General features: G+C 52.4%; 1 long non-coding RNA gene across 1 annotated transcript; it reads left to right on the top strand.

Annotated features, from left to right (window-relative positions):
* The first annotated feature begins 15908 nt into the window (after nt 1–15908).
* LOC107973769 (uncharacterized) lies at nt 15909–20374 on the top strand. The gene is made up of 4 exons (XR_001716186.3): nt 15909–16031; nt 16514–16649; nt 16906–17025; nt 19886–20374. It is a non-coding gene; the product is annotated as an uncharacterized LOC107973769 (long non-coding RNA).
* Nucleotides 20375–27913: the final 7539 nt, after the last annotated feature.

Below are 27913 nucleotides of genomic sequence, written 5' to 3' on the forward strand. Positions count from 1 at the left end.
AGCTCCATCTCTGCAACAGGGAGTCTGCCAGGCTCCTCCTGAATTTACTATCCCTGGGTTTTGGCCTGGAAACCCTTAGGACAACAAACTGGGGCAATTTGAGGGCTCACGTCATTTCCCCCATCTTTCAGGGATCATGATCCTTTGTTACTGTCTTAGTCTCTTTCTGTTGCTTTAAAGGGATACCTGAGGCTGGTATTTATAATGAAAAGAGGTTTACTTGGCTCACAGTTCTGCAGGCTGTATAAGAAGCATGAAGCCAGCATCTGCTTCTGGTGAGGACCTCAAGCTGTTTCCACTCATGGTGGAGCAGGTGTCACATGGAGAGAAAAGAAGGAAGAGAAAGAGGTGGGGAAGGAGGTGCCAGGCTCTTTTTAGCAACCAGCTCTCTTGGAAACTAATAGAATGAGAACTTGCTCATTGCTGCTGGGGCAGCACCAAGCCGTTCATGAGGGATCAGCTTCCACAACCCACACGTCTCCCACTCAGCCCCACCTCCAACACTGGGCATCACACTTTAACGTGAGATTTGGAGGGGACAAATGTCCAGACTATACTAGTTGCCTTAACTATGGTGTCTTCCAAGTCTTTGTTTCATTTATTTGGTCAGCTTTATTTATTTATTTATTTATTTATTTGCGATGGAGTTTCACTCTTGTCACCCAGGCTGGAGTGCAATGGCGCGATCTCGGCTCACTGCAACCCCCGCCTCCCAGGTTCAAGAGATTCTCCTGCCTCAGCCTCCCGAATGGCTGGGATTACAGGTGCCTGCCACCATGCCTGGCTAATTTTTGTATTTTTAGTAGAGATGGCGTTTCGCCATGTTGGCCAGGCTAATCTCAAACTCCTGACCTTGTGATCCACCCACCTCAGCCTCCCAAAGTGCTGGGATTACAGGCGTGAGCCACCGCACCCAGCACAGTTTTTATTGTTGTTTTGTTTTGGGAGAAAGTGTAAAACAGTCCTTATTATCTAATCTTGGCATTAACGGAGGTCCCTGTTCTGCCCATTTTAAAGCCTGGTTTTAAGCATACACACAACTTATGGGAACTTCCTGAGAAATTCAAACTCTCATTCTCTTCAGTTGGTCTCAGCAGAAATATACTTTCATCTTCAAAAGCCCTTTAAACTCTTAATTTGTTCCTTGGAAGTCAGAGCATCATTCTTCCATTGAGATTTCAAATTTTCTTTTACCTTTAGTGCAATTAATTTGTCAATGAGTCATTACAAATTTCAACTAGTGGTTTCACCACACACCAATAAAAAGTATCACTTTGGTAAATGTTATATTTACAAACCGTAAGTACATTTAACTACTCACTTCTGGCACACACACACACACAATGCACCATATTTATATCTGTTGAAGAAGCGAATGAAAAGTACATTGAATTTTGAATAAGACAGAAGTGGCTTTCTTGAATCCAGCCCTGTAAATCAAGCTTCTCTTTCCTCTCAGTCCCTACTTTGTAACCATTAAATGAGATATGTGAAGTGTAGGAACATTTAGCAGGTGTTGACAGCCCTCCTCTCCCTTCTGCCTAGGTGGAGACTAAAGTGACTCTGTCTCAGGAGCTAAGCTGCCATGTTGACTTCTGATTAACTCTAATTCTGAGAATGCCTCTAAGATTTCCAGTTTGCCTATCATTCCTTGTAATAGCGCATGTGTACTTACTGTAAACGCTGCCCGTAGGCCAAAGCAACCTTGATGTTATCATGGAAATTACTGGCTATGATGTACATAGCATTCTTGCCTTTTCCTGGAAGGTCACCCTAATAGAGCCCGTAAGCTCTTTTCCTGTGGTACAGAAATCCTCGGCCTGGGGTGGGTGACAGCACGGGGATCTAACTGTTTTGCGGCTGCCCAAGACCACGCTTCTGTCCGTAAGTTCCCCAATAAATCATCCTCTACCGGCAAACTGGATTCGTTTGTCCGTACTTTGGTTTTCGGGCTCCTTCTGCATGTGAGGGTCAATTTGCATAGAGGACCCTTTCTTGAAACATTCCCCATCCTTACTGGAAGCTACTCCTTTCTCCTATTTTATGTAATTTCGCTGAAATAAGTAAGCCACAAACAATGGGAAATCTGTTTTTTCCCCCTGAAATACACTGAAATCCCTTGGTGGATGCGCATTGGGTAGATAGATGAACAACATCCTGTAGTCAGTATTTGGGGCAGCATTTCACCATGTGGAGTTGTTTTGCTTCAGGGAACACAGTTCCCCCAGTGGTGGATCTGCCTCCTCAGCGCATTTATGGAGTCACAGCTCCTCAGAGTAGCGAAGATCTTGAGGGAATCAAGGGATGGAGCAGCCCTAGCCCCCTGCTGGAGGGAGGGGTGAGTGGGCACAGCCTGGGGAGGGAAAGTGGCTTGACTGGGGTTCTGGGCTGGTGGGGTGAGGCTGGATTTCAGGCTTGTCTTTCCTGGTCCTCGACTCAGTACTTGCTCTTACACTGTGACGAGTTCTGCCCTTGCGGAGATGCTACGCACAACTGATGAGGAATCATTTGGGGCCCATCTGGACTGTGACTCAAGCATACCCTTTGGAAAGCCTGGTGTTATGGACTGCATATGTGTCCCCCCAAAATGTGTAAGCCTTAATCCCCAATGCAAGGGTCTTTGCAGGTGGGGTCTTTGGGAGGTAATTAGGTCGTGAGGGTGGAGTCCTCATGAATGAGATTAGTGTCCTCATGAGAAGAGGAGTGAGTGAGATCATCTCTTTCTCTCCCTCTCCCTTTTGCTCCCTCTCACTACCATGTGGGGCCACAACAAGAAGTCAGCGGTCTAAAAGCTGAAAAGACGACCCTCTCTAGGAACAGGATCTACCAGCATCTTGACGGTGGGCTTCCAGCCTCCAGAACTGTGCGAAATCAACCTCTGCTGTTTAAGCCTCCCAGTTTCGTGAGCTGACTAAGACCTAGTAAAAAGTTGGGGTGCGATGCAATGAGCAGAGTCCTTGCCTTGGCCAGCCTGGCTCCCACCAGGCCAGGCAGGCATCCACACTTCCACCCATTCATCCTTACAGAGGGACCGTTTATCTGAGTAGCCTCAGTGTTCTAGGCCCTGGGGATGCGGCAGTGACCAAAACAGACAAAACTCCCAGCCCTCAGGGAGATGAGCGCCATTAGAGGAAGACAGGACGGTAGGAAAACTCAATGTCCTCATTGTGTTGGTATCAGAAGGTGGTGAGTGTAGTGGGGAAAAATGCAGCAGAGAGGGTCTGGGAATGTAGTGGGGCCCCGGGCCCTCACTGACTTGGATCCTACCTCTCCCTGGCTCGGGCCTCCCTGGTTACCGCATGGTCTGTCCCTTATGCATGGGAGCCTTTTCTGGCATGTAATCCCTGCACAAGGATGTTCAAGATGGTGTTCTGGGAGAAGGGTGAGCAGACAGTGGCAATGACAAGAAGGGAAGAGTTTCTGGGGCTGTCTCATCAGTGCTGCTGGGCACGGACGGAGAGTTGGGAGGACAGGGGGTCAGTGCTGGGCTTCCTCACAGGAGAATGTCCTGGAGGGTGTCACTCACAGACTCCTCAGCCTTCAGGAAAGGTGCTCCTGCCTGGGCTCCTCTGCATGCATCAGATGGAAGGAATCCCTTTCTCTGGCAGGTGCAGGCTCAGAGGCACAAGCTGGGGCTTGGGCTCTGTGGCTGGCTGGTGGTGGGCCTGCATTGCGCCCCTGCCACGGGGCAGTGATGCTGAGTCCTCCCTGCTCCTCAGGGTTTCCTGGAAAGCTGCAACCTGGTTGCAACAAAGCCTGGATGCCAGTTTCACCCACCACTAACTTTGTCACCTCCATCCTCAATTACCTACCAACAGGAAATCCTGCCTTCCTCCCCTGTTGCTGGGGCCTGGCACGAGGTGGTCCATTCTCTGGCTCACTCATTCTGTAGGGGCTGAGCATCTCTGATGTGCCATCTCTGAGCAGGCAAGCCTCTGCACTGCATGTGCCAGGAATGCTGGAGCCTGTGGGCTGTGGCCTGCCATCCTCATTTGCACTGGAGAGATGAGTGGGAGGGGTAGGGGCTCTGGGAGGGCACCAAGGGGAGGTAGCTCAAGAGTCCCTGCAAGTCAGATAGGCTTCAGATGGGAAAAGGAGGACAGAAGCCATTCTAGGCAGGGGCTGCCCCGTGAGTGCTTGAAGAGTGGGGGCACCACAGGGAGAGGTACAGAGACCTGTGGCCACAGCGGACGCTGGATGTGGCTGCAGAGATGCTGGTGGGCCAGGCCATGCAGGCTGATGGGAGGAGAGAAGAGAGTTCTTTCCAGGACAGCTGGGGATATCTCTTCATTATTCTTTTGCTCAAAATAGAATTATCTTTTGAAATCAGATTTGACAGGCAGCCTAGGCACTTTGCCTGCGCTGTCTGGAGGAACTGGCTTTCTCGCCTACAGATACTTTTTTCCCTTCCAAAGGAAGAAGGAGTAGCATTCTGCTGGTTTTAGAGAAAGTGGGAGTGAGGAGGGAGAAGTGCAAGCCATGGATTTAGAAGGGTGAGGCAGGGCAGAGTGCAGTGGAGGAGGCTGGAATGAAAGCCAAGTGTGGCCTGAAGCCAGTGCAATTCCCTGTTAGAAACGCAGAACCCATATTGCTGGTGGGTGGGCTAGGGGCTCACTTCCATAACAGTTGGCACTGTGCTCACAGCACCCTGCCTCTGGGGCCTCCCCCGGGCAGGTGAGTGGGACATGCAGGGTTGGTGGCCCCCCAGGAGTCTCTGGGATGCAGTCCCACAGAGTAGGGCCCTGGCTGACAAGATGGTCTGGCCCAAGCCCCTGATTCTCAGCAGGAACAGGCATCTGCTGCTGTGAACTCTGGGAGAAGAAAGAAAAGTGGGGTGAAAGGAGGAGATGTGGGGGTGGGGGACCAGGGGGAGCAAGGGAATGAGGGGTACTCAGAGATAACAAGAGAGGGGCCAAGAAGCCAGAGAGCAGGGCCAGGACCTGGCTTGGCCACTGCTGCCCTTTGTTTCCCCACCTGGAAGAATGGGTTGTGCAGACCCTTCCTGCCTGGCTTGGGTAGTTGTCAGAGCTAGGGGCGGGCCCCGTGCTGCATGGCACCCTCTGCAGCTCTCTGACCCTCTGCCTTCCTTTAAGCCACCTGTCCCTGTCTGCTCTACCCCCTGGGCTGGGTCTCATTGCATCTGCTCTACCCCCAATTTTCCCTTGTACCTGTCTCAAGGCCTGGCCCACAGTGCACACATAATACCTGTGCAGTGAATGGTTGAATGGATCAACAGGACTGAAAAACCTTTGGGGAAACCTTTAACAAAAGGCAGGAAGAGGATTCTTTTCAAACACGGAGAATTGAACATTGGCACGTCCTGTCTCCTGTCAAAATGTCATTTAAGTAACAGTACAGGAGTTAAAAAGGTATAAACTCAGAAGCACAAAGAGAGCAGGAAGGACACATATTAGACAAGAGAATATACCCAAAGGAATATAAATCATTCTACCATAAAGACACACGAATGTATACGTTCATTGCAGCACTATTCACAATAGCAAAGACATGAAATCAACCTAAATGCCCATCAACTGCAGACTGGATAAAGAAAATGTAGTACATATACACCATGGAATACTACACAGCCGTAAAAAAGAGCAAGATCTTGTCCTTTGTGGAAACAATGAATTTAGAGGCCATTGTCCTGAGTGAACTAATGGAGGACCAGAACACCAAACACTGCATGTTCACATTTATAAGTCGGAGCTAAACATTGACATTGAGTAGATACAGACACAAAGAAGAGGCCAGTGGACAATGGGGCCTGCTTCTTGGGTGGAGAATGGGAGGAGGGTGAGAATTGAAAAACCACCTATTGAGTACTATGCTTATTACTTGGGTGATGAAATAACCTGCACAGCAACCCCCCACGACACACTATTTACCCATATAACCAACCCACGCATGTACCCCTGAACCTACAATATAAGTTAAAAAAAGTTCAGAAAATGTTGAAAACCTGAAAGTGGAAGATAAATAGTAAACGACTTTGCAAACCTGAGAAAGCTGAAAGCTAATAATCTATGAATTGATACAAAATCCAGAAAGACTCAAGAATTGAACATGCCAGGTCCCAGAGGAGAGGGATTGGGGCGGGCCTGGAAACTGGAGAAGTGGACAATAGCTTTCAAGGAAAATCCACTCAGATTCAAGCCCTGAAAATGAACCTGGCCCGACTGGATCTGTAGCCTGTGTTTGTGCCTCTCCTACCCACAGGGACAGGCTGGGATTTCTGAGCCCTGTGCAGGCTCAGGAGGAAAGGCAGATTCTGGGGAAGAAGCCCCCAGCAACAGGAGCAATCCCAGCTGCAGAGCCAGGCTCCTGTCGTCAGGCCTGGCCCATGTCCTGCCAGTCAGCGCATGGCTGGAGGACCGCACATCTAGCTGTGACGGTGGCTGCCTTCTTTCCATTTCTACTCCAGCAAGCCGGCCCCAGGAACAGCTGCGTGGGAGGTAAATGGAAACTTTGAGGAGAAAGCCCAGTGGTCACCCAGGGCTGGCGACGCTCCTGCCTTTAAGGTGTCCTGGGCACCCGAGCAGCTGTGGGCTACGGCTTATACTTTCCCTAACTGCGGGTGGCTTTATTGGAATGTGAGACACAGGCCATTCACCTTTTACCCCAGTCATGCAGCTAATCACCAGAGCATTTCACCACCTCAGCCGTGGCTGCAAAACACTAAGCTGATTATGGGAAAGTGCAGAACACGAATGCTCCTGTGGAATTTTCAGTAGAGATAAGCATTTGCTGAGATTGAATGTGATGTGAACTCAGCGCCCTCTCCATCTTACTGTGACCTGAAGCCCAATGAGCCGGTCCCTGGGTGGACCCTGTCCCTGGGTGGACCCTGCCGCTCAGTGGCCCCTTCCAGGAAGGCCTTTGGTCTTCATGCACTTGGTCAGCTGTGGCTGGTACCTGTTCTCCTCAGGCATCATCTCAGGTAAGACAAGGTGTGGGACCTGGGGCTGGCAGAAACAAGAACCCCTGGCACTGGAATGGCCGGCGGTGAAGGTTCTCCAGAGCTTATCCCACTGCGGCAGCTCAGAAAGATGAAGCAGCTCTCCCGTTGTGTCCTCCCAGCACACAAACCTGCTGTCAGTGACTCCAAGGCCCAGGAGGAGCTCCAAAAACCACACACTGGAGAAGATCTGTCATGGCCAAGTCCCACAGGGACTCCGGGCTGACAACCAGACCTGGCCCTGGGTTCTGGCAGGGGCTCTCGGCATGCCCCATGGGACCCCCACAGAAGACCGTAGGACCTGACAGCAACTCCACATTTCCAGAAGGAAGAAAACAGGATCTTGGGTGTTGGTGGTGGGTCCCAGGAATCTCCTCTCAGTGAAGCCATTTCGTTCTTCCAGGGGCTGAGATCCAAACCCAGAGCCTTTTGGCCTTCCTCTTCCCTCACTCCCCATCAGCATACACAGCCAGGACTGGGCCTCTGCTCCCTCTGGCCTTCCCCACTCACCCCTGGGCCAACCGTCCGCTTCTCGCCTGGGTGACTTTGGGGCCTCCCACTTGTCAGATTATACCTGTTACACCTGAGTCACATCAGTCCCACCTGTGCTTAAACTCCCCACGGCCCCCAGCCCTCCTTTTTAGCCTTTTCCTGCTTGTTTTCCCCATTGCACTTGTTCGTAGCTGGCCTGGCTTGTATTTCCCGGTTCATTTGCATTTTGAGTCCACCCCACTGCAAGGTGAACATGTGAACAGCATTTTGTTTGCTTTGTCAACAGCTATATCCTCAGTGCCTACAGTGTCCCCAGCAGGGAGCTCTGCTGAGCATGTTGATGCAGCGACACAGCCAGAGCTCCAGGCAGAGACCCCATGGGTGGTGGTGTGCACTCGGCGGCACCTGTGAGGTCACCTATGATGGCAGCCATGCAGTCCAGACCGTGGGAGGTCCACGGCCCAGCCCCGCACACAGCCAGTAATGGCAGCCCTAGCTCCTTACCACCCACCATGCACCTTTTAGATTCAAGCATGGGCTCAGGTTCCTTGGCCTCAATGTTCTCATCTATTAAATGGGATGATGACACACCTTCCTCAGTAATAGTAATGCAGATGGACAGATCTCCAAATTGGATGGGACAGCGGGACCAGCACACCTCTGACCCCAAGTGTCACTGCCCTGTGGGGTTTCTCTTTTGGATCCTGTGTGTCCACTTCCCTGAGCCCTGGACCACTTAGTGCTCTGGTTCACAAGTATCCCCGATGTCTCCATTCCTGAATTCAGTGGAGGCAGGGTGGGATGTGCAAAATCAGCTTCCTGCAGGCACTTCTCTGACCTCATATGACCTTCCCAGCACAGCTGTTGGGAAAGTAAGAGTGCAAAGGGCTGGCATCTCCGTCTTGTGCCCTGTGAGGCCGCTTGGTCTTTCCCACTTTCGACCTTCAGAGGACCAGGGAACAGCTGGTGTCAGGGGACTCCTCCCTCAGCCCTTGGCATGCTGAGGGGCTGGGATACAAGCCCCCACTGCCCTCCTGGGAGCTGGGCTGCCTTCTTTTCCCTACTGATGGTGAGGCAGAGCTACAGCTGCTTTTCAGGAGGCCACTCAGGGCATGTAGGCATCTGACCTTTCCTGCAGTGACTTCCTTCCCATCACTCAGCAGCACTTGCAGGCTGCCCTGTCTCGGAGAGGAGGAAATGAAGCTGGAGAGCTCTGAGGCCTGAGCCTCTGCTGACACAGCCTGGCAGGAAGAATCTGGAGGGTTTGCAGCATGGGTACTTGCCCGGGAAGGGCCCGGCAGGCTCCACCTCCTTGGTCACCTATGGGCAGGACCACTAGGGACCCTCCTTACGGTGGGGCACCACTGGGTGGTGGGACACCTTACACCCCGACAAAGTGAGTGTGACTGGGACGGCCTTCTCTAAGAGGGGCTGTCGCCTTTTCACCCATGTTGGAAGAGACCCCCTGCTCTGTTCTTGGGACAAATGCAGCCCTGTTCTCTGAGCTTGATGGCCTGGGTTTTGTGCAGGCTGCACTGGGATCATGCAGCTGTGACAAGAGGGACCTTTTAGCTCCCTGGTCCAGAGTCAGAGGGTCCTGACTGGAATGCCGCTGGACGGGGCAGCCACTGGGTGATGCAGGCAGACAGGCCCTTCCTGTGCCAGTGGTTAAATGTCCTTCTATGGTCAGCCCCGACCCATGGACTCTGCTCCTATAGCCTGCCCAGGAGCAGGCTTCTGAGGATTCAAAGCATCCCAGATGCATTTATTCTAGAAAGGGTGGAGAAGAGCTAAAGGGGCAGGTCTGGGGTAGGGTGGGCCCAGGCCAGGGAGCCCTGAGCAGCCCCAAGGAATCAGGAGGCAGGGAGGGCGTGGAACTGGGCTCCAGACCAGGCTCGTCAGGGCTCGGCTCCCAGGGCACCTTCTCCAGCCTTGCAACCTGCTGCTATGGTGCTCCTGCTCCAGTTCCTTTGACAACCACTTATTGACCTCCCACTGGGCCCTAGGTGAGCCTAGTCATTGAGGGAGATGGAGCCGGGGTCGTGCTATGCAGGGGAGGCTGTGCTGGAAGATGCAGTGGCAGGCCTCAGCCCAGCCTCAGGGAGCTCCAGTGGAAGCAGGTCAAGGAGGCCTCCTGGAGACACTGACCCTGGCCAGCCCAGAGCGCCGGCAGCAGTGGTGCAGGCCCAGGAGAGGAGGCAGGGTGAGGCCCAGAAGTGCAACCTGTGTGTGTGTCAGCAATGTTGGGCAACAAGGTAGGGCGGCGTGGAGTTGGGAGATGAGACACATCGCACAGGGGCCTGGGTAGTGTGTTAAAGAGCTTAAACTTTCTCTTGCAGATGGGGGGCGTAGAGGAGCTTCAAGCTGGGGAGTGATATGGTCAGATTTGGATTTGACAACTGAAGGAGTGTGGATTGCAGGGAGGTTGGCTGGAGGCATGGAAACTGAGAAGGAGATGGGGCAGCCAGCTTAGCAAAGTGAACAGTGGCCCAGCAATGGGGAGGGAGTAACCAGGGGGGTGGAGAGCTACTTGGGAGGCACTCACGGCTGGGGTGTTGTCCTTGATTATACATGGAGGACAGGCCAAAGGGAGTAGTCCTTTGCAGCAGCTGTGGGAATAGAGGACATTAGAAGCCACCTAGCTGAGCCATCCTGGAGGAGTCTTCCCTCGGTGGAGCCCAGGATAGCCACGTGGGGTGGCCAGAGGCTCTGGGGCCTGCCGGCTTAGAGCATCCTTGAGCTATAAGCCTGGAAGGCAAAGTGCTTAAATATTTATCGCAAACAGAAATTGATGTTGGAGAACTAAATTTTCAAAAAGGAAGTTGAAAGGAAAGGGAGGGTGGGAACTCTGAATCCCAATTTGTAGCATGCGGCCTCTGCATATTTCATTAACTCCTCAGAGTGTGGCAGCCCAGATGTTCAGGATGTGAGGAGTTTCTGCTATTCACACTCCAGTGCTCCGCCCCTGCAGCAGCTCATTATTCTGGGGTTGTGTGAGGAAGGTCAGATGAAAGGATGCTCGAAAAAGGAAGAGTGAATAAAATTGTGATGGACAGGGGAGGACTTGTGTCAAGGTGCTGAAGGAATAATAAGAATGAGAAGCGAGTTTAGAATTGAAATGAAAACCAGGAAAAGGCAGCAGGGTGTTTAGAAAGAGCACTGACTTTGAATTAAGCCAGACCTCATCCATTTACCAGCTCTGAGAACTTGAGGAAATTTCTTGATATATCTGGATTTTACAAGGTACACCATCATCACCATCAACACTACCACCACTATCATTATCACCACCTTTATAATCACTATCATTACCATCATCCCATCATCATCACCATCATCACATCACCATCACCATCACTGTCATTATCACCATCTCCATAATCATTATCATCACCACCATCGCTATCATCACCATCACCATCACTGTCATTATCATCATCTCCATTATCATTATCATCACGACCATCACTATCACCACCATCACCATCACTGTCATTATCACCATCTCCATAATCATTATCATCACCACCATCGCTATCATCACCATCACCATCACTGTCATTATCACCATCTCCATAATTGTTATCACCACCATCACTATCATCACCATCACCATCACTGTCATTATCACCATCTCCATAATCATTATCATCACCACCATCACTATCATCACCATCACCATCACTGTCATTATCACCATCTCCATAATCGTTATCATCACGACCATCACTATCATCACAATCACCATCACTGTCATTATCATCTCCATAATCATTATCATCACCACCATCACTATCATCACCATCACCATCACTGTCATTATCACCATCTCCATAATCGTTATCATCACGACCATCACTATCATCACAATCACCATCACTGTCATTATCATCTCCATAATCATTATCATCACCACCATCACTATCATCACCATCACCATCACTGTCATTATCACCATCTCCATAATCATGGTCATCACCATCATCATCACCATCACTATTATTGTCACCATCACCATCACTATTATCATCACCATTATCACATCACCATCATCATCACTATAACCACCATCACCATCACTGTCATTATCACCATCTCCATAGTTATTATCATCATCATCACATCATCATCACCATCACTATCACCATCACTATCGTTATCGCCATCTCCGTAATTATTATCATCACCATCATCGTTCCCATCACCTATCATTACCTCATTACATCATCATCATTATCATAATGCTCATCACCTCATCATCACCCTGATCATTGTTGTCACTATCATCATTATCATTTTCATCGTGTTGAAAACTTACTATGTGCCTGACATATGAATCAATCTATTCCTCAAAACAACTGTGTCATTATAGACTATTATCATGCCCATTTCACAGTTGAGGAAACTGACGCATAACAAATTAGGCCCAAGTTGACCAACAGCCAGTAAATGGCAGAGTGCTTCTGCCTGTCAGTGCAGGCATCTCCGGGATTGAGGGTCATTGTGAACATTAAGTGCATGTGCACCCAGGGATGCTTGTAAATTGCTGGCTGGAAGCAGGTCTTATTACGTGGAAATTCTTGCTGCCTATGCTTTTGTTGTTGAACAGCAGCTGTGTTCTGGTCTTGTCAAGGGGTGGTGCAAGTCAGGTTCAGGTTTGTGAAGCATGAACAAAGTCCAAAGACATTTTTCAGACCCTTGTACGTGCTGGGCAATGTGCAGGTAGACACCGGGCTGTGAGGCGCTTGAACCCAACACCAAGAATCATGTCCTCATGGCTCTGCAGTGAGGTCCAGGAGATGCTTCATCTGCTGGGGCAGGTGGAGACTCCTGCCTGCTACCCAGTGAGCCATGGCCTGGTGGCTGCTATCTCACCTCCATGGGACAAGAGCTTGAGCTTGGTCAGCAACTACAGCAGTGCCAGCAGAGGCCGAGGGCCTGGCGGCTTCCGCTTAGGTGCCCAGTTGGGTGTTCAGCAGCCATGCCCAGGCTCTACATTGATCAGCAGAAATGGCTTTAATCAGAGAATTGGTCTTTGACATTTTGAGAGCACCTGGCTAATGGATTTGAGTACATTTTGATTACTTTAATAAAGCACACTTGACAGAATGCATTTTAAGGGCAGAAGGAAGGAGGGAGGGCCCTTGCAATTATTCCACCCCACTGCATAATTTATTTCGTATGCTATAGAGTCACCTCTGGTATTTGGAAGTCTTCTATTGTGCTTTTGGCAAGGGGAAAACAGGCAGAAAAGGGAGACTTTTTTCTTATTGGGTTAAGTAGTCTTATCCACCTCATTAAAGGGGCCCACATTTATTATCAAAAACCCAAGACAGAGTCTCACTTCCCAAAGTTTAACCATTTGTTAATATTTTATGAATGGATTCTTCCATTTATAAAACATTATAAATATGTTCCCTTCTTAACATTTTTATTAAAAAAAGAAAGAGGAGAAATGGCAGCAATATAGGATTAAGAGTTGTTTGGGGGAAGAAGGAGCCCTCAGGGAGGCATGGGAGGGTGTGAGCTGTCATGCAGAGAGGGTTGTTTTGTGGTCTTATAAATGTGGATGAAAGCCCCGCCTTGTCTGTAACTTTGACAACTACAGAGTTTCTGTGTCTCAGTCTCTTATCTTTAGTGTGGAGACCAGTGTCTGGCTCTAGGGCTTGTGTGAGGTGAAGGGAGACGTGCTAGTGGAAGCCCTGCAGATGCTCCAGTGAGCGTGCAGTACTCGCTCAGTCACTTCCCTCCCCCTTTCTGCCTCTGCCGAGCCACAGCTGCACAGCTGCAAGAGGCCTGGATGCTCTGGACCACACAGAGAGACATATTGTTCCCATGGTGGTACCTAGAATCAAATAATTGCCCAGCATGGGTGCATGTTCCATACACGTGCATGCATGCTCATGAGGATGCACACACATACACCTGCAAAGTTGTCCACATGCAACTTTAGTGTGTATGGGGTGTATGAAGATGCACATGGGCACATGTCTGTGAGGATGCACACATGCACATGCCTGTGAGGATGCACATACACGCTCATGAGAATGCACACGTGCACATGCCATGAGGATGCACACACATGCTCTTGAGAATGCACACATGAGCACATGCCTTTGAGGATACACATGCACAAGTGCCCCTGAGGATGTGCAAGTGCGCATGTGTGCGTGCACACACACACAAGGATAAGGGGTGGTGCTGTAGATGCAGCTAAGGAGGGCCAGAGTACCCTGCAAACCAGGCCAGGAAGCATCCCCGAGGCAGCGAGCCTGTCCAGTGTGTACACACCCTCGCTGCTGTGGGAGCTCTTTGCCATGGCATCCAGACCCTCCACTTGGCCTACTTTCCTGTGGGAGCTTTTGAGGAGGGGAAGCTCCACCACCGTTGGTCCCCCTGGGGGAAACCAGAGGCAGTACTGCAGACCAAGGAGGGGACTCTCGCTGCCACCGGGTGAGTAGGGGGCTGAGGTAGCTGCTCTCTGGCCGTCTTAGGCTGTCCACCTTGGCAAGCATGGTCAGCTGCAAAGGCCCTACAAAGCTCCGAGACAGCAGGTGTGACCCTGGGGACCATCCATGTGGACGGGCTGAGTGTCACTGTTCGGAGGGACACTTGGAATAAAATGATCCTGGCACTTGGAGGGTCCACAGAAGGGTGTGTTCCAGGCTCAGTGTCTGGCTCCCAGGGGCCCTGGACTCTGGGCTTCCATACTCAAAGAGAAAACCTGAGGCCTGAGTGTGCCAGGCACGTTCTTGTCTGTCTGCAGGGCCCGTCTGAGAGGGTGGCAGTGCCAGCACTCCCTCTGGGATATGACTGGGAGGCACAATCATCCCTGGCATTCATTCATTCATTCTATAGGTATTGTCTGAAGACCCCTCCTTGCCGGCACTGTGTGATGGGCTAGGGGGCAAGGGAGTGTGGAGGGGACAGGAGTCCCTCCATGTTCCTCCCCTTGGCCCCAGGCTGGCTGGGGCCACTGTGACCAAGAGAGACCAGAGGGCAGAAAGCCGGGCAGTACGGAGGACTTGGAGCATGGCAGGGGGAGTAAGATGGAGCTGATTGGCCCCATGCCCTGGTGCCACAGGGCTCTGTCCACCCTGCCCTGCCAGACTCACTCCTGACATGTCTCACTGAACTCAGTGGGTTCTGATGTTCCAACACCACTATCCTCTCACAGCAGGGAAGCTGAGGCCCAGGGAGCCGAGGGCCTTGTCTTGTGCCCATCCTGGAGCTGGTGTTGGGATAGGGTAATTCTCCCTCCACCTTAGGCATCAAATGTGAGGAAAGTGAGATTTAAAATGCAAGAAATTAAAAAATCAAGACGTGGATTAAAAGGTGAGCTGTGGAGAGGGTGGCATGCCTGTCTCAGGGGCTTCTGGGCTGCTGGGAACATGGGGATTGCTGTGGGGGCCGAACAGCCCCTGGCTGTGAGCTCCGCATGTGGGCGTTGGCAGTCCTGGCTGCAGGTTCCAAGTTCTATGGTGTGAATGTGTGAGTATGAGAGTGAGCACACACACCCCACTGTCCACACACCTGGCTCTGTACACACCACAGGTCCACTGCCACCACAGGCCCCTGCCCTCCTGGGTGGGCTGAGTGTGCCTGGGAACTGGGAGAAGTGGGTGAGTGTCCGCCTAACTCCAGGACCTGCCTCTGGCCTCAGAAGACAAGGCGGCAGGTGGGTGGGTGGGGTCAGGGTTCGAAGCCCAGCCTCCACAGGTGCTGCCTCCCCAGGTACGCTCACCTCAGTCCATTTCCGGAACAGGGAGAGGGACGTTGGCGGGAAGGAGGTCCCGGGACTGTTTTACATGTGTCGTCATGCAGGTGGAACTGCTAGGTTGCCATTCACAGACCGAGACACAGATGTAGACTGTACCCAATGCCTGCCCTGTGGCCGCCATGGCTAGCACGTTGCTGAGCTTCCCAGGCCCCACAGTGAGGAGCCAAAGCCCAGAAGAGCCAAGCGCCTGGCCTGCCACAGCGGAGGAGGCCCAGGGCCGGTTTGGTCTGCCTGGGACCTTGCTGGGGAGCCTGTCTGGGCCGAGGATGCAGCCACACAGCAGGGTTGGAAGCCAACCCGTCAGCAAGCTTTAGGAATGGGAGGTTGGGCAGCTTTTATTAACTGGAATCGCTGTGTCCAATTTTGGAAGAAAGAAAACAACCACCACCCATCATCTGTTTGTGTTGTCTCCCAGTGATCCTCACCGGGCTGACGCAGACAGCCCTGAGGCCTGAGCATCTCACGCAGACTGGCTGTACAGTCTGAGGGACCCAGGGCAAAATGAAAAAGCGGGGACCTTTGTTCAAAAACTTTCCAACTTCAAGATGGTGACAGCACAGCCTGGAACCACCTGTGGGCCCTTCTGAGCACACGGCCCTGGGTGACTGCATGGTCTCCCATTGTGACGTCAGCCTTGACCTTCCCATTTCCTCTGTGTCTTCCTGCTTGTGACACGTGGTGCACACAGCAGCTGGCCTGCACACCCCAGGGCCGGGCTACAGCGCCTGCCTTTGGCATGCAGCCATCCACCCATGTTTAGGCCCTTGTGGCTGGTCTAGCTCAACCTGTGGGTGAAACCTGGTATGAGGATTTCAGAGACAGCCTTTCAGGAGGGCTCCTGACCCCAGTGATTCTGGGGGACCAGGGGTAGTCCCCGGAGCCGGGGAGTGTGAGGGAACAGGAAAGGACTGCCCGCTAGGATGTACGTGGCTATTATGTTAACCTCGCTGAGCCTCAGTGTCCTTGCCTGGGCCAGGCCACAGCCCCCTCTCTCAGGGTGGTTCAGACACCCGATGTCTGGACAGCCACATTCCCGCTTGTCTACCGCCCAGCCCAGGGCTCTGCACACACGGTGGGCAGCAGGTACCCCTCTTCTCTCTCCCTGGATGAGAAATAGCTTGGATCAGATGTGACAGGAAAGTAGGTAGACTAAAATAAATCAAAAGGAACTTGGTTTTGAGGGTTTGGGGGACACTCAAGGCAGGATTATGGCTGCATCTCAGGTCCAGCCCAGCAGGACCATGATGGCCTCTTCCCTCACCCTTCTTTTTGTTCCTGCACAGGCTCCTTCCTGCTCTGGTCCTCACAAGAGACATGGCAGGCAGCACCTGAGAGTCACCCCTCACAGCCCAGGCACCCAGGGAGGCTGGCGCAGGTCCCAGGCCAGAGCCCAAGGAAGGCACCTGGGGCCCAGCTGGGGTGAGGGACGGAGGTCCCAGGGAGGGTGCTGGTGGATTCTCCAAAGGGAGGCCTCTCCTGCCCTGTCCATTCAGAGATACCAAATACATGCGTTGTTTTGGTCTGCATTCCAAATCTCTGTTTGAAGGACATTTGGAAACTCTGAAAAAGTATAAAGGGAAAGTAGAAATCATTCAGAGATAACCTCTGTTACATCCTGATGAATCTCCTTCCTTTCTTTGTAAACAATCAGTCTCTCTCTCTCTTTTTTTTTTAGACAGAGTCTCACTCTGTCACCAGGCTGGAGTGCAGTGGCGTGATCTCAGATCACTGCAATCTCCGCCTCCCAGGTTCAAGCGATTCTCCTGCCTCAGCTCCCGAGTAGCTGGGATTTCACGTGCGTGCCACCACAACCAGCTATTTTTTTTTTATTTTTTAGTAGAGATGGGGTCTCACCATGTTGGCCAGGATGGTCTCGATCTCCTGACTTTGTGATCCGCCCACCTAGGCCTCCCAAAGTGCTGGGATTACAGGCGAGAGCCACCGCGCCCTGCCAAGAATCAGTCTTTTAAGACAAGTACAGTTTGGACCTCCTTATGCCTGGGTTCCACATCTATGGATTCAACCAACCGCGGACAAAAAATATTAGGAAAGAGCAATGAAAATAACTATACAACAATAAAATAATACAAATAAAAATTCAATAGAACAACCATTTACATAGCAGTTCCATTGCATCTGGTATTACAAGTAATCTAGACATGATTTAAAGTACTTGGAAGGATAGGTGTAGATTATATGGAAATACTATGCCATTTTGTATCAGAGACTTGGAAATCCCTGGATTTTGGTATCCTCGGGGGTCCCAGGTCCTATCCCTGTGGATACTGAGGGATGTCTGTGGTGTTATTTCCCCAGCTGAGGAGAAAAGGAATTACCACATGCTGAAAGAAGGTGCCCAACCTAGCACGTCCTGAGCACAGGCCGTGCCATCCTCTGCCCACCCGCAGGAGGTGGCCAGCGTAGGGACCAGGAGTTCCTGCCAGTGTGGACCCCACTCCAGCACCAGCTATGAGCGCTTGGGCAGCTTATCTAACCTCTCTATGCCTCAGTTTCTTCACCTGAATGGGGGTATTAACAGTTCTTGCTTCCCAGAACTATGATTAGGGCCAGGGAAGTTAGTCCTGTACCTTCTTTGCTAGACTTGGGCCTGGATCATAGTGCATACTTACTTGGTGGATGGTGGCGATTGTACGGTTGTGCCAGGTGCAGGTGTCCATCGGGGTCAGTGTCCCCTGGCTGCTGTTGAGGATGTGTGCACCGCTGCCCCTTCTCCAGGACTGCTGGAGCAAGCACTGCCATGCCTGGGAGGTTACGCCCCTGCCTCTGGAGCAGCACACACCCACCTGCTGTCTGCTGATCCCAGAGAACAGCTTCCCACCCAGGAGAGACCAACCGTTCAGAGCGGTCTGTGCTCCAGCCCAGAGTCTCCCCAGGCCTGGGGGGTGGTGACTGGCCTCACCTGAGCTCACACCTTGCTGGGCTCTTCCCTGCCTGTGCTTCTTCTGCTCTGTCTCATGGTGCTTCCTGAAAAGCTCACTGTCAATACACCTTGGGCCTGCAGATCTTAGCCCCGGGCTCTGCTTCTAGGGAATCCATCTAAGAGGGCTGTATTAATTTTCTATCACTGTTGTGACAAATTGTTGCCAACCTGAAACGAAACAGCACAGATTTACTCTCCCACCGTCCTGGGGCCAGAGGGCTGAAACAAGGCTCAGCTGACGCAAAGGAGTCGGCAGGGCTGGTTTCCTCCAGGGCTTGAGGGGAGCGTTCCTTGGCTTTCTCGGTTCCAGAGGCCACCCTCATTCCTAGGCTCTGGGTCTCGGGAGTCCCAGGTACACTTGGATGAAGAGAATGTGTGCTGGGGAGGCCTTTCTCCGCCCTGCGGGACACATGTCAGGCCCCATAGGCCCTTCCAAGCAATGGGGGCTGGACCCTCTGGCGAGTGTGGCCAGGCTTTCCTGGTGAGTGTGCACGCCCTCAGGTGTGGCCAGGCTTTCCTGGTGAGTGTGCACGCCCTCAGGTGTGGAATGGCTTTCCTGGTGAGTGTGCACGCCCTCAGGTGTGGCCAGGCTTTCCTGGTGAGTGTGCATGCCCTCAGGTGTGGCCAGGCTTTCCTGGTGAGTGTGCATGCCCTCAGGTGTGGCCAGGCTTTCCTGGTGAGTGTGCATGCCCTCAGGTGTGGAATGGCTTTCCTGGTGAGTGTGCACGCCCTCAAGTGTGGAATGGCTTTCCTGGTGAGTGTGCACGCCCTCAGGTGTGGCCAGGCTTTCCTGGTGAGTGTGCATGCCCTCAGGTGTGGCCGGGCTTTCCTGGTGAGTGTGCATGCCCTCAGGTGTGGCCAGGCTTTCCTGGTGCGTGTGCACGCTCTCAGGTGTGGATAGCTGCTGGTTCTTGACAGCTCCCTCCATCTTCAATGTAGATCCCTTCAACCTCTGCTTCTGTCCTGCATCTCCTCTGGCTCCTCTGTGCCCCTCTGATGAGGACCCTTATGATTATATTGGGTTATTTCCATAAGCCCAGTAATTTCGCCATCCAAGATCCTTGACTGTATCACACCTGCAGAGTCCCTTTCGCCATGGAAGGTGACATTCTTAGGTTCTGTGGTCCTAGTCTCAGATTAGGATGTGGATATCTTTGAGGTCATTCTGCAGACTCCTACCAAAGTTGCTGTGAAAATCCTGCTTCTCCCAGGCAGGCACAGCCAGATCTCTCTTCCCGAGCGGGGACAGCACGGGAGTCCAGGAGGGGCAGGGGCTGCCAGACCTGGGGCAGGAGTTCAGGTGGGATGGCTGGGGCTGCACTCACCCTCTTCCTCCGCGACAGCAAATGCCAAGTCAGACCTGCCCCTCTTCTGCCCCAACCCTCCAGCAGCTCCCACTTCTCTTGGAAACCCCAGGCCCAGGCTCGCACCTGCTTTGACCACATTGGCCCCTTGTTTTCTGAACATGCTGAGCCCGGGGCCTTTGCACTCATTGCTCCCTCTGCCCGGACAGCCTTCCCCAGACACACTGTATACTCCTTTCCAGGATCAGCTCAAGTTTACATGGTCCAGGTCCTCCCTGGCCAGCCTCTCTGAACAAGCCCTCCTACCCCAGTCTTGAACGCCTACTAACTGCTTTGTTTTTCTTCTTGACAGTTCATTGCAACTGACATGTATTTATTTGGGTATTTGCTTTGCTTCTGTCTCATCCCAGGAGAATATATGCTTCTGATGGCAGAAACTTTATACCTCCAGGGCCTAAAACAGTGCAAGTCTTGGTAAACATCAAATGCATGCCTGAATGAATGAAGGACGGAATGAATGCCACAGACTTCTGGAAAAGCTCCTAAAACGTGAGGTCCAATATCATCCAATTTGGATAAGAGGTTCTGGGCTGGAGTTCCTGGTTCAGGTTGTTGGGCAATCTCCCTCTTTGCCTCTCTCGAGCTCACAGTTTGCTGGGCACGGTGCACGTGGCTGAGGCTCCTTCTGAAATGGACCGAAGTGTGCAGGAAGTGAGGGCTGTGGCCACCCACCCAGGGCGAGGGAGTGGGCTTTTGAAACCCTGCCTCATCAGCACGTCTACTGCACCACTCCCTCCTCAGGCATACTGAGCTTGCTTATGATGTTGGGACCCAAAGGGAAAAAGGCAGTCTGTAAATAAGCTCTCTCAGACTTAAAATTAAATTCTACATTTTCCTGAGCTCATGGGAATTGACACTGCCATTAGTCTGTAATTTGTTTCTCAAAATTCTTCTATTTTAAGAAATTAAGCAGGAGGAGCAGAGGGTGGAAAATGAGCGGGAGGGAGAGGGACTGGGGGAAATGAGGACACCCCAAAGCCAGACAGACTTGGGGGCGGGGATGCGCTGTGGGGGCGGGGGAGGTGAGAGACAGCCCGAAGCCTGCGCCTGCGTGTTCTTTTCCTTCTCCTCCCGTGGTTGCCACAGCGATTTCTCAGCTGAGAATACCTTTGCCTGCCAGTCTGTGTGGAGGCCTGGCAAAGCCCGGGCACTTACAGCGGCACTGGGGAGAGGACTTTTCTCAGCCAGGCGTGGAGTCTCAGGTCACTCTGGCACGCCCCGGTGGTGCAGAGCAGTCATCCCTGGCCCCGAGGGCACCAAGTCCAGGAGCTTGGCACAGCCCAGCCCTTTCCACTCAGAGCCCTGCCTAAAAACAAGCAGTGCTCTGGGTCTCGGGAGTCCCGGGTGCACTCGGGTGCATGGGAATGCGTGCTGGGGAGGCCTTCCCCAGCCCAGCAGGGGGCACGTCCTGTCTCACAGGCCCTCCCAAGGAACGGTGGGGCGGGGCCCTCGGGTGAGTGTGGCCAGGCTTTCCTGGTGAGTGTGCACACCCTCAGGTGTGGAAAACTGCTGGTTCTTGACAGGTCCTATATTCTGCACTGGAAACAGACCTGCTAATCCCAGTTAATCTTATTTCCACGAATAAGGATGATAAGGGGCAGTTGGAGCTGGTGCCTGCTTATGAATTGACAATACATTCCCGACTGATGGAGGAGGCAAGGAATGAGCCCTGAGTGTTGTATTTGGGCAAATGGCTGTCTCGAGGGAGATCAGCCAGTGCAAAGGCCCTGAGGCTTGTCTGAGGAGCGGTGAGGAAACCAGAGTGAAGTCCCGGGGAGGGAGCAGGAGAAGTACAGGCCTTATAGGCAGCCTGGGGACTTGGGCCTTACTCTGAGAGAGATGGCAACTCCCGTGTGTAGATCCAGCAGGGTGCTGGTCTGGCCTGCCTTATAGAATGATCACTCTGGCCATTGTGGTGCGGGAGACGCTCTGTGTGGAGGATGGAAGCATGGAAATGCGTTCGGAGGCGGGAGATGAGGGCGGGTGTGGACCAGCTGGCAGCAGGACACTGCTGAAGAAGGGGTTGGATCTGGGTATATGGTATTGGAAGGGCAGAGCCCCCAGCTTTGCTGATGGAGGAATGAGTGTGGACCACAGAGCTTCCGTGGAGGCAGGAGGTGGCAGAGTGCTGTGAGGCAGCTGTTCCAGGGCATGGGGGTGGTAGTGGCAATGCAAGTCCTGCCTGCCCCAGTTGCCAAGAGTGAGTGGGGAGACAGGAGGGTATGCCTGCTGCTGGGAGACCATGCCAAGCCGCCCTATTTTCAGTTCTCATGTCTAGGTTGACAGAGCCACCTGGGAGCTTGAAGCCTCACCTGTTGAGGATTTAGGAGCTCAGAGCTCTAAGACCTGCTCTCCTTGTTGCTGTTCTCAGTTCCTCCATCTGGCCCCTTGCAGTCTCAGACCAAGTCCCGGAGCCTTCCTGGTCACTCTTTTGCGGTAAGCAGGTTGCTCAGGCTGGACTCAGGGGCGCTGAGGACACTGGCTCTCCCCTGCACCTCCTCGGCTTGACCTGTCTGCACCCAGGCCTAGATCTGTCTGCACCCAGGCCTAGATCTGTCTGCACCCAGGGCTAAAGCTCCTGTGATGTTGGTGCACAGGTCCATTCGTAAGTTGAGAACAAATGCCTGGCCTTTGCCTCCCCTGGACACTTCCAGTTCTATGCTGGGATGGTTCTCCCTTCTCTGTGGCCCCCACTGGGCCCTCTGCAGGTCAGTGGCAGGAGAGCTTGGGTGCTAGGCAGGCAGAGCCCCCTTTCACTCTGATAATTGCTCAGATCACACCACACTCTTCTTGACCTTCTTGCACCTTTGGACCATGCCTTTCTTCTAATTTTTTTTTCATAGCCTCTGGTGCTATTTTTTTTTTTTTTTTGAGATGGAGTCTCACTCTATTGCCCAGGCTGGAGTGCAGTGGCACAATCTCAGCTCACTGCAACCTCTGCCTCCTGGGTTCAAGCGATTCTCCTGCCTCAGCCTCCCAAGCAGCTGGGATTACAGGCGCCCGCCACCATGCCTGGCTAATTTAGTAGAGATGGGGTTTCACTATGTTGTCCAGGCTGGTCTCTAATGCCTGACCTCAGGTGACCCGCCCACCTCAGCCTCCCAAAGTGCTGGGATTACAGGCGTCAGCCACCACTCCCGGCTGCTTCTGGTGCTGTTTAATTGTTATTGTTACATTATCCCTGCTTACTTTTTGCGTTCTGTCTTTGTTACATCCCCCAAGATTTTTCAAGATTTCTGTAGCTTTTCTAGGGACTCTCTAAAAGCCCCCGCATTATCTGAAAGTTCTCTACATCCTCTAAAAACTCTGCCTCTGTCCTCTGTCCCTTTCTGGGGCCTGTCCTCAGACCATAGCTGCCCTCCTAGAACCACCATTACCTGTCTCTGGGATTGGAGCCACCGTTACCTCATCCCATGTCTTGTTTCCTGATTTTCCCCCTCACTTTGCTGGAATCTATTAACAACTGCTTTCTAAGGAAGGGAGGCTTAGGGTTACTGTTTTCATCCTGCGTTTCTAAAAAAGGGTTCGTTGTGCCCTCACATTTTCTTCGAGCTGCCCTGGTGAGGCACTGTAGAGCCACAGAAACACTCCTGCTCAGAACCTCGCGGTGTCCTGTGTCACCTCCCAGGATCCGGGTGGCCGATGTCTGGCCGTGCTGCTTGTATCTTTATGAGGGATGAGTTCTTTGTCCAAAAGAATTATTTTTTCCTTCAACTCCAGCAACTTTTCCTGTGTTGCTTTTTGGATAAATGTTCCTGCTTCCGTTTTGTTCGATCTTTGTTTTTGAAACTTTTATTGGTCAGTTGTTGGAGTTTCTAGATGGTTCCCCTGTAGGGTTTATCATTATTTCACTAATGGTCCCGTCTATATTCTGAGATATTTTCTTGTTTTTAATCTTCCTATCTCTCTATTAAGCTGGTTGTTTTGGCATTGGGCATTAAGTTTGCAAGAGGATTTTCTTATTCTCTGATATTTTGTTTTTTATGACAGCCTGTTTTGGAGGCCTTCCTTCTTTTCTTAAGTCTCCCTAGAATACCAACTGGACATTTCTCTCTCTCTTTTAAGAGTGAGGCCGGGTACGGTGGTTCACGCCTGTAATCCCAGCACTTTGGGAAGGTGAGGCGGGCAGATCACCTGAGGCTGGGAGTTGGAGACCAGCCTGACCAACTGGTCAGCCTGACCAAAGATGGAGAAACCCCGTCTTTACTAAAAATGCAAAATTAGCTGTGCATGGTGGTGCATGCCTATAATCCCAGCTACTTGGGAGGCTGAGGCAGGAGAATTGCTTGAACCTGGGAGAGGCAGAGGTTGCGGTGAGCGGAGACCGCACCATTGCACTCCAGCCTGGGCAACAAGAGCGAAACTCAGTCAAAAAAAAAAAAAAATCTCTTCTGGCCTCTCTTCATGGTGGTGACCCTGGGAACCTCCCCAGATACGCTGACTATCTGGGGGCTCAGGTTTTGGGGATAGGCAGGTCAGAAATCCCTGTAGGTGCTGCTGGCCATGATTCCAGGGTATTTCAGAATTCTGAGGGCTGTCTTTTGTGGGAGCCAGCCTGCTCCTGGGCCTTCTTAGCCTGTTACTTCCTAGGCTGTTACAGTGCTTGGGAAAACTGTCCAGCTTTGGCCTTGAGGCCATGCCTGGGTCTGGACTCTCCTGTGCACCAGGGTGGGGTGGGAGTGGGGATAAAGAGAATGACCTTTTAGAGCACAAACCTGAGCTCCTCCTCCCAGGTTAAACCTCTGCAGGTCCCCTGTGGGGTGGCCGAGCACAACTCCCTGTGCCTCCCAGCTTCTGCTGCAGTGATGCGGGCTTTCTACGTCAAGGTGGGAGCCGCTTCTAGCATTGAAAGAAAAACAAAACAAACAAGCAAAATGCCTCTTTAACCCTCCCTTCTTTTACAAGACTTTGCCTGTTGCTGCTCTTTTTACTGCAAAACTCAGAGAAGCAGCTCTCCTGCCACTGTCTGGTCTTCCAGCCTCTACCCAGCCACTCCCTCAGGCTCAGCTCCACCTCTCTATGGAGCCTCTCTCGCCAAGGCCCCCTCGTGGCAGGGTGGTCACTCTCTGGCCACTGTCCTCTCAGTGCTCTGCTGGCCTTCATGACCCCCCGGGCTGTCTCCTCTTCTGGCCTCTGTGTCTTCCTGGCCTGGGAGTATTGGGGGCCCAGGGCTGTGTCCGGCTCCTCTTCTCTCCCCCATCTCTAGGGTCTCCTTCCAAGCCCATGGTTTTGAGAGGCAAGGACACACTGAAACCACCAGAGTCTGTCTCTAGCCTGGAGCTGTCCCCTGAGCCCCAGAGCTGGCATCTAACTTGGATGTCTCCGGGCATCTCTGACATCACCTGCCCTCATCCGACCCTTCCCTATCCCCGCAGAGCACAGGTTGCCTTACAGCGGCCCAGGAGGGTTCTGGGAGCTGCTCTGGATGGACGTCTCTCTTTCTCTGTGTGTGCATCTGTCTCTGTATCTCTCTCTGTGTCTCCACCTCTGTCTCTGTCTTTTTGTCCCTCATGCTTTATATCTGCATCCAACCCATCAGCAAATCCTAGTAGCCTCTTTGTTGGAATTGAGTCCAGAACTCCCTCCCTCCGCCTTCACTTCCACCATCTGATCTAAGCCACTACCACCACTCCCCTGGACTGCAGTGGAACCTAATGAGGCCGCTGCTTCCTCACGGCTCTGTGCAGGGACTTCTAATGCATCTCTGACACTCTCTGGCACCTCTGCTCACATATCTGCCCACATGCCCCAGGCCTCTGCGAGGCAGGGACCATCTCTTGCTCACTGGCACCCAGCTCCTAGGTTGATGCACCCAGGGCAGGGGCACAGGTAATGCTTACTCCATGAGATGCTGCCGCACCCTTACTTCCAGATGGGCAGAAGAGCTGGCAGCCTCCCCCATGCCACTCTTCCTTGCTGCAAGAACCCCCATCCTGTTCAGGTATCAGGATCAGCAATGTCCTCAGGGAAGCTGGGTCCCCAGGCAGAAGGGGGCTTCATGATTGGTTCACCTCAATCAATAATCCTATTTCTCTCTGTCAGGAACCCCTGTAGTGGTGGGCGTGTCACTCATTTCTGATTGATGAGGCCTGAGGGGAAATTGGCTGGGGGCTTCTGGGAAAACGTTCTGTCCCCTCATAAAACAACCAAGCTTCACAGGAAGGAGCTCTTTCTGCCGTGGCCTGCCTTTCTTCTTGTTTCCTGTGATGGAGGATGTAATGCAGCCATTCTGTGCTCATGAGGAGAAAGGCAAGTGACCCAGAGCCCTGAACCATGAGCCGAGAGCCACTCACTTCCAGATTTCTTGACAAAACCCAATAAATATTCTAAAGGGTGACTGTTACTCTTCTGTTACTTGTACCCAACACACCCTGAATGTGCTGCCCCTCACGCCCACTCCAGGCTGAGCTGGAAAGAAGAAGGGGCTCATGGTCTCATCTAAAATTCCAACCCTGCCCTTGATGGGGGTGTTTGAAAGCTGTGCACACAACAGGAAACTCTCTGCTGGGTGTGGGGATGAGGTTGCCTTGCCACAGGCAAATGGGAGGAGTGTTTTGAACCTTTCTCCCCAGGAGAGCAGGGGAGAGGCAGGAGAGAAGAGGCTCTGCTGCTGTGGCCCGGCTGGGAGACTTCAGGCCACGAGTGTGCAGGGGCTGCAGGGTGGACCTTCCCAGGCCCGAGGGAAAGCCTGCTGCATGGAGGCCTGTCGGGGTTGTGGTATGCACCTGTCTGTGTGCGTAGGTCAAGGGAAGGGGCTGAGTCTGATGATTCATTCATGGCCAGGTGATGATGATGGGTCAGCTGCAAGTCAGAAATGAGAGACAGAATTCAGTGGGAGGAGGCAGTCAGGGGTAGAGGGGCCCAGCACTCAGAAAGCCCCTTGAGTTTCCCAGAATATCAAGGAGGCACTGGATTGTCAATTGTACTTGACATGGATCCAGACAATCTCCAGAAGGAAGTGCCAGGGAACCCCGAGCTGATGTGATGTCGCTCCTGGACCCCTCTTCTGTTCCATCAGAGTGCTTTCAGCTGGACGTCATGTGGCAGGCAGAACAATGCCCCCAGAGATACCCACGCTCCAATTCCAGAAACCTGCGAATATCTTACTTTCAGGGGGACTTTGCAGGTGTGATTAAGTTAAGGCCCTCGCAGTGGAGACAGCATCCTGAATTATCCAAGTGGGTTCAATCTAATCACACAAGTCCTTAAACAAGTGGAAGTGGAAGACGGAAGAGGAGGGTGAGAGAGATGTAACCTGTAAAGGACTCAGTTTGCTGAAGACGGAGGAGGGGCCATAAGCCAAGGGTGGGGCAGCCTCTGGAAGCTTGACAGCAACCAAGAAAATGGGGACCTCAGTCCTACCTCCACAAAGAAATGGATTCTGCCCTGGAGGGGTACAGAACCAACCCTGCCAACAGCTTGATTTAGGTCCAGTTGGACCAGACCAGTTGACCTTTGTGTGGTTTTAAGCCACCGAAGTGGTGGTGATTCATTGCAGCAGTGTAGAGCAAAGGGTTAATTCTGCAAGGGTGAGTTGCCCAAACCCTGGCCTTTCCAGAAGTCTGCAGGGCTGGCCCTTTCCTGGCTCCTGAGGGGTAACTTCTGAGCCTGGGAATGTCTGCTTGAGAAAAGGGTCTTTGTATATCTTTGCAGATGTGAGGCTGCGGGCCACACAGAATCCCTGCTAACAGTGTGATTTGTGGTGATCTTAGCCTTCCAGGGCTTTCCAGGGCTGCCACAGCGGAGTGCTGCAGGCTGGGGCTTCAGCAGCAGAAACTCACTTTCTTACAGTTCTGGAGGCTGGAGGCCTAAGATAGAGGTGTGGGTAGGGTAGTTTCTCCTGAGGGCTCCCTCCTCGGCCTGGAGATGGCTGCCCTCTTGTTGTGTCCTCACGTGGCCTTTCCTCCGTGTCTGTGTCCTCACCTCTTCTTTTTATAAGGACACAGCATACTGGATTAGGGCCTGCCCACATGGTCCATTTTACCTTCATCACCTCTTTTAAGGCCCTGTCTCCACACAGAGTCCCATTCTGAGACACTGGGGGTTAGGGCTTCAGCATAGGGATTTGGGAGATGGGTACAATTCAGCCCACAATGATGACGAATGCCTGTTTTTGTTTGCCTGGGATCCTGAGCCATGCTGAAAATTGTTTGGCCTCTGGGGCTTGGGGACAGTAGCTGAGGTCAGTCATAGGGGCTCCCAGTGCCTATGTGACTGACCCCACTGAAGCCCTGGATGGGCACACTTCACACATGCAGTCACACATTGCAGCTGAGGAATCCAGCACTGCCCACGTAATTCCATGGGGGGCGACACCTGCAGACTGGACCTGGCCTCTCCTGGACCCTGCCCTACGCACCCTTTTCCTTTGCTGATCT

Source organism: Pan troglodytes, chromosome 13, assembly GCF_028858775.2.
Source record: "Pan troglodytes isolate AG18354 chromosome 13, NHGRI_mPanTro3-v2.0_pri, whole genome shotgun sequence".
Taxonomy (NCBI): Eukaryota; Metazoa; Chordata; class Mammalia; order Primates; family Hominidae; genus Pan; species Pan troglodytes.